The sequence below is a fragment of the Anarhichas minor genome, unplaced genomic scaffold (genome assembly GCF_050575085.1).
Source record: "Anarhichas minor isolate MPS153535 unplaced genomic scaffold, ASM5057508v1 ptg000002l, whole genome shotgun sequence".
NCBI lineage: Eukaryota > Metazoa > Chordata > Actinopteri > Perciformes > Anarhichadidae > Anarhichas > Anarhichas minor.
The window spans coordinates 9427425-9434493 of NW_027466448.1; the positions used below are offsets into that span (position 1 = coordinate 9427425).

The 7069-nt window shown below is 38.6% G+C and overlaps 1 long non-coding RNA gene across 3 annotated transcripts; it reads right to left on the minus strand.

Annotated features, from left to right (window-relative positions):
* Positions 1–537: 537 nt before the first annotated feature.
* LOC142947769 (uncharacterized) lies at positions 538–4936 on the minus strand. 3 transcript variants are annotated; one of them, XR_012953418.1, is made up of 6 exons: positions 4407–4936; positions 3780–3889; positions 3658–3698; positions 3450–3525; positions 3240–3353; positions 538–891 (listed from the first exon to the last, which is right to left on the minus strand). It is a non-coding gene; the product is annotated as an uncharacterized LOC142947769 (long non-coding RNA). The 3 variants fall into 3 exon arrangements; XR_012953416.1 differs by lacking the exon at positions 538–891 and having other exon boundaries at positions 2455–3353; positions 4407–4928; XR_012953417.1 differs by lacking the exon at positions 538–891 and having other exon boundaries at positions 2455–3356; positions 4407–4928.
* Positions 4937–7069: the final 2133 nt, after the last annotated feature.

Below are 7069 nucleotides of genomic sequence, written 5' to 3' on the forward strand. Positions count from 1 at the left end.
TAAATTACCGGCAGCTGTGGTTGCCAGAAATTCACCGTAAAAAATAAAGTGAGAATGTATAATACATCACGGTATATATTTTTTGCAACCGTAGATTTCACAGTTGAGAACTGTTTTTTGTTTACGGTAAATTACTATAAAAAAACAGAGATTTCATAAACCTGTTTACGGTAATTTGCTTTAGAAATAACAGCCATGTTATAAACGTGTTTACGGTAAATAACCTTATAAACAGCAACTATATTGTGAAGCTAATTACAGTTTTTCTCAGTAAAAAACACAGTACAACTGTATGATACATTACGGCATTTTATTGAAAAATGCAACTTAACGGTAAATTACCGGCAGCTGTGGTTGCCAGAACTTTACCGTAAAAAATATAGTGACAATGTATAAGACATCACGGTACAAAAATACGGTACAACATAGAACGTAATACAATTGGTTGGCATAGATTTCAGTCAACTTCTGATTATTGTAAATTACAAAGGAAATATCAAATAAAGCAGATTGTAAATCAAGGTACAGATCATCATTGATATACCTTAAGAAACTAACATTCTCTGTGAAAAACAGGTTGAACTGATACAATATCTTGTACAATATACTCACAAAGCAGTGTTGAGATCTTGAAGAAACAGCATGTGTCCATATATATATGAAGGATAACCATGAATAAACATGAAAGGATTAGCCACTTGCCCTGAGTTGATCAAGAGTAATGAGTCACTGAGTCCAGACTTGACTGAAGAGGGCACTCAACATGGTATAGCGTCTCACATGGACATGAAGTTCAGGAAGCTGGAACATGAAGCGTGTATTTTCACCAGTTCTGCTTGAGGACTCGTATGTTGACCATCAGGTATTCACTGTGGACTGGAATGATCCTCTCTGCACCCAAAAACAGAAACAAAGGCAAAGTTAGATTGATGCAGTGCTTCAACATGATGCCTACACAGAAACATTTACTGCCTTCTGCTGTTAAACTGAGCTCCAATGACCTAGAAGAAACCAGCACTTTATACTTAATAAAAAATAATAACTATCAGGTCGAATGGTAAAAAAACTACACATTTCAGCACTAAGGCATCATCAGCATGTGTTTAATTTCTGTCGACAGGCAGCCTAAATACACAGATGCCTCCAAACAATACACTGTGTGCACAATTATTAGGCAAGTTGTATTTTTGAGGATTAATTTTATTATTGAACGACAGTGCTCTCGGTCAATCCAAAATGTTAATAAACCTCAAACCTGAATATTTAATAAAGTAAAAGTGAGGTTTTGGCTTTCTTAGGAGAATATCTATGTGTGCACAATTATTGGGCAACTATTAGTGTGCACAATTATTATGCAACTAAATGAAAAATGTTCCCATCTCACTTGTTTATTTTTATCTGTTAAAGTGAGAAAAATAAACAAACAACTCAAAATTTACAAATAAACGTTATTGATATTTAAAAAAAATAAAATAATCTGTGACACTAGAGCCCCCCTTCTTTTCAGTAATAAGCCTTCAATTCATGGATTCTGTCACTTTCTTGATCTGTTGACGATCAACCACAGCCTCCCAGGTGGACTGTTTTCCTTCACCGTAAATCTCCCGTTTAAGAAGGGCCCACAAGATCTCAATAGGGTTTAGGTCAGGTGAGGAAGGGGGCCATGTCATCATTCTTTCATCTTTAAGGCCTTTACTGGCTAGCCATGCAGTGGAGTACTTGTATGCAGGGCAATGGAGCATTGTCCTGCATACAAATCATGGTCTTCTTGAAAGTTGCAGACCTTTTCTTGTACCACTACTTGAAGAAAGTGTCTTCTAAAAACTGGCAGTAGGTTTGGGAGTTGATTTTGAGTCCATCTTCAACCTGAAAAGGTCCAACTAGCTCATCTTTAATAATACCAGCCCATACCAGGACCCCACCTCCAACTTGCTGGCGTCTGAGTCGAAGTGGAGCTCTGTGCCCGTTACTGATCCAGCCACGGGCCCATCCATCTGGACCGTCAAGAGTCACTCTCATCTCATCAGTCCATAAAACCTTTGAAAAATCTGTCTTCCGATATTTCTTGGCCCAGTCTTGATGTGTCTTGTTCAGTGGTGGTCGGGTTTCAGCCTTCCTTACGGCGGCCATGTCTATGACCACTGAACACCGTGTACTTCTGGGCACTCCAGGTAGGTTGCAGTTCTGGAATATGACTACTGGAGGATAATGGGTTCCTGGTAGCTTCAAGTTTGATTCTTCTCAAATCTTTGGCAGTTAATTTGCATCTTTTTTTCTCAACACGTTTACTTTCCCTGTTGACTATTTGCAACAAAACGTTTGATGGTTCTGTGTTCAAGCCTCAATATCTTAGCAATTTCAAGAGTGCTGTATCCCTCTGAAAGACTTTTATTTATTTATTTTTTTTATACAATTTTTGACTTTTCAGTCAGTTAAATCTCTTTTGTGGCCCATTTTGCCTGAGGAAAAGAAGCTGTCTAATAATTGTGCACACTAATAGTTGCCCAATAATTGTGCACACATATATATTCTCCTAAGAAAGCCAAAACCTCACTTTTACTTTATTAAATATTCAGGTTTGAGGTTTATAACATTTTGGATTGACCGAGAGCTCTGTAGTTGTTCAATACAATTAATACTCAAAAATACAACTTGCCTATTAATTGTGCACACAGTGTAAAGACAATCATCATGTTTGATACAACCAGGGTATCTGCACATCTTATTAATTCCATCAATTCTACATTTTTTGTTTTAATTTTTTTAATTCAATGACTTTTAAGACCTTTTAAATATCTCTAAAATCAATTACATTACTGTTGCAAAATAAATAGAGAAACTAGAATACAGTAAGCTGTATCCTGTTGTTGAGTTGTATTGCATTTGAATAACTGAGCTATTCAGTGTACAATAGCTAATATAACTGCCTTCTCGTTAACAAAAATCAAACTGTATGGCGGAGACCCAGTTCAATAGGAAACAATGACCCCCAGCATTTACCATCAAATAAACATAAGAGTGCACTGTAGGGCCCACTTGGGTGCAAAGACACAGGTGCAAACCCCTTTTGGGTGGATTTTGGAAAGATAAGGGGGAAAAAAGACAAGGGGTGGACATACATCCTCTTAAGTGAAAGATGAAATCATGTCAAGCATCAACTTTTACTCTTTTCAATGCAAAGGTTGCAAATTAAAATGAAATGGCTAAATTCACACTCAAAAATAAAAACAGTGCCTCACCTGGTTTAGCCCGTACCACATATTGTTATCGCAGCAACAAAGGTTTGATTCCCGTTGGGCCATGTGTTGCAGATCATCCCCTCTCACTCCACTGTGGTTCCTGTCTCTCTACTTCTGCTGTCCAATAAAACACGAATGACAAAAAAATCATCTTTAAAAGTAAAAAAAACAACTGCTTGCTTTGGGCATTTAAATGGATTAAAATCCCACCGTTTTCCTGGTTGTCATAAAAGCCAGCAAGTTGTTCCCATCCAAGTCCACAACCACTAGAGTTTGAATGCAATGTCTGAAAGGTGGCAGGAGCAAATTAATTCAATGTTGCAAGATTAGAGTAAATTGTCTTAATTATCTGCACAAACTGCTCTTGTACCAATTAAAATGTTCAGATATTTGTTAGATATGTGTACAATTTACTTACTTTAAAGGAGATTCTTCTTAGCAATGCCACCTGCCTTCGACCTAGAAGTTTCACAAAAGCAATGGAACAAATTGTCTTTCTTTTGACAGACATTCAAGTATTTCAAAGAATTGAATACTGACTTGAACTTTACTCCTTCCACATCTGGTTTATCTTGGGTCTGGAGGCGATCAACAGCAGAGTTGTAGCTGTCAATGGTGCGCTCTGCTCCGCACAGATTTGGATCGTCACCCTGAAATTCAGATCGGATTATTAGGCAGTACCTACAGAAATATTGCGAGTGACTGAAATTTTCAGTGAAGGCACCAATGCCATGAGAGCCCAAATTGCAATGCAATATAAGGTTATTTTGACTACTGTTTCATCTGATACTACGATCCCGTTCTCCTCCAAATCCTTCAAGTCTGTTAGCAATTCAGAGAACACAAATGTTTTGAAATCTTTCTCTCTACACAATAAAACAAGTGACATGTGGTTTGTGTCAGACCTTACATGAACTGGCAAATTATCATCAGATACATAGACAGCTAATATTTTATGTATTGTCTTTGCAGAGCCTAAAGGGTTAAAGTCTCTTTCACAGGCACATAATATGAAAACATATCAGTCCTGTTCTCATCTCGTCCTAAAAACATTTTCTTAGGCTCCACATAGTTGAACCCTTTTTTGAAAGACTGAGCTCTTGAGTATGCTGTCCTCATTGGCCCTCTATGACATGCAGAGAAAAGATCAAATTCTCAAAGACTCACAAACTTTGCTGATGTCCTCATCTGATATTGGTGTGTCATTTTTAAACAGTGAAGTTAGTTTGGTCCAAGAAGGTAGTAGAAACTGTCCCTGCAATTTCAAGTAGAATAAACAGAGAAAAAGATCACTGAAGTTTTCAGAAATATCCATATCACCTTTATCTGTGCTGGTCTCTATAACATTTTCTGAGTCATGCAGGTGAGGGCCACAGTCATGTGATTCAGTTGGAACAGCTGATGACTGAGGAGAAGCAGATTCTCTGTACATGTCACTAATACTGCTGTCTGCTATTTGTGTCTCCGTGGCATGTGGGCGGTAAATGAAGATCTGACCGTGAAAACATTTGACCATCCACTCACTTTAATAATTAGCTACTTTGTGTCTGGACATGTGCTTTCACATAACGCCATAGCACATTTATGAGCGGTAACGTTAACAGACAGTTTATAAGCGGTAACGTTAACAGAGTTTATAAGCAGTAACGTTAACAGACAGTTTATAAGCGGTAACGTTAACAGACAGTTTATAAGCGGTAAAGTTAACAGACAGTTTATAAGCAGTAACGTTAACAGACAGTTTATAAGCGGTAACGTTAATAGACAGTTTATAAGCAGTAACGTTAACAGACAGTTTATAAGCGGTAACGTTAACAGACAGTTTATAAGCGGTAACGTTAACAGACAGTTTATAAGCGGTAAAGTTAACAGCCGTCCCAACAGTAACGTTAGCTGTAACGTTAGCTTAGCTGTAACGTTAGCTGATAGGTTACCATTATGCCTCTGGTAGAAATGAGCCTTATAGCTCCATATCTAACAAAGGTCTGCTTGCAACCAGCTTCAACGCACTTAAATAAACAACGTAGTTCATTACTATGAAGTTTGCAATGAAGCACATAACCCCTCGATGTTTTAGCTTTAACTGACTTGCCACAGAAATGACAACTAAACATTTTCCTAGCAAACCTTTGGTAAAGTAAGCTAGCTAATGTTTAACACAGAAACCCATAACCCACGTTACATCCACGAAAAGTAAACTCTCAACTCATTTAGATAGCTAAGTGAACTTACTATTAACGTTGAATGACTCGTTTTTGCAAGGGCGACACAAAACTGCAGAAAACAAAGCCTCAAATTCAAATGTAACGTTAGCTAGCTGACATGCTCACCTTCAGAAGAAGTGTTGTGTTTCCAGGAGTCAGGCCGTTGATCATCAGTAACGTGCTGCCTGAGCGCGCAGAAAAGGCGCTGAAATGAGTTCAAAAGTTCAGCCTCCAACCGTTGCTTTTTTTAAATTGTTGTGTAGGTCTGATCACTGCCGCCTCCGTCCGTCCGTCCCTCTCTCTCTCTCACTCTCTCTCTCTCTCTGTCTGTCTGTCTCTCTGTGTTCCCACCACATTTGGTCAGGTTATTCACTGAGACAGGCACCTGTTGGTCTTAAAGTGTCATGGGGGAATCGCTAAACAGTGAAACAGTATGATCATATAGGGTGCACTGCACACACATTAGGAATAGATGTCACAGGGTGCCTTGAAACTGTCGCGAGATCTGCACCTGCAAGCACCTGCAATGTTACAAAATACTAACCAACAGAGATCAAAAGAGAGGTGGGGCATGGGGTGAGATGCAACTTATGCTCTGCAAAAAAGGATTACAAAACAAGGAAAACTTATGGAAGGTTACTCTACTGCTTTGAATAAGCAGACTAGTTTGCATCTAGCACTTATTGTTTTGTTTGTTGGTTAAATATTAGTTCTGACTGTTGAAACTGACAATGTCTTTCAAAAATTACAGTGTTGGCCTTCAAATTTATCTTATGGTATATTTACATTATTAGCACAATGGTTCGTACATTTAACCGTGACAAAATGTATTTCTTTTTACTAATAGAACCTGCAAAAACTGCAGTGTTATATTTTATATATTATAGTGTATTTACAAAAACAGCACAATGGTTAGTGCATTTAACCTTGACAAAATGTCTTTTTTACAAATAATGAATGCAAGCAACATTGATCGGGCCCTCGCACCTTCACGCACGTCGAGGGTACTAGCAGGACTCTAGTTGCCGCGGCTGTGCTTTCTGTGACCATGAGACACTGCGTGCACGAGTTAGACAATATTTCCTGCGTGTACCAGTGGCGTAGCAAGATCATTTTGCCAGGTCTTAAGCCTCGAATGTTTTGAGTTCAGCTCTGAATACAATCATAAATGTAAGCCTGTAATGATCGACAAAAAAACAAATGTTTTTTGAATGCGCTTCAGTGTTTGTAACATAAAAGACTGTCAAAGTAAATGCAGGTGTCCAAACCGACTGTTTGTTTGTGGTGCAGCTAGCTCTGACAATCACTGCTGAGTGACTCAAAGCGGAAAGAGTCGAGGAGAAATGGCAGAATGTATAGTTCCATGTGGAAAAAAACAAACCGAAAGGTGATCCCATGTGGTCTAATCTATATCATGAATTAGGTTAACGTGACTTCAGACGGGGCCGCTCCGTAGGTCTGCTAACGTCGCTGGACACGCTGCTCGCTAATCGCTCCAATAACAGCTGCTTCCTCTGCAGAAATGCAGACTTTAACTGAACAACAGCTGCTAGTAAAGACAACGTGGGTGTTTATATCATCGTTTCTAAACGTATGCGTTTACGACTGTCCACAAGAAGAGGTAAC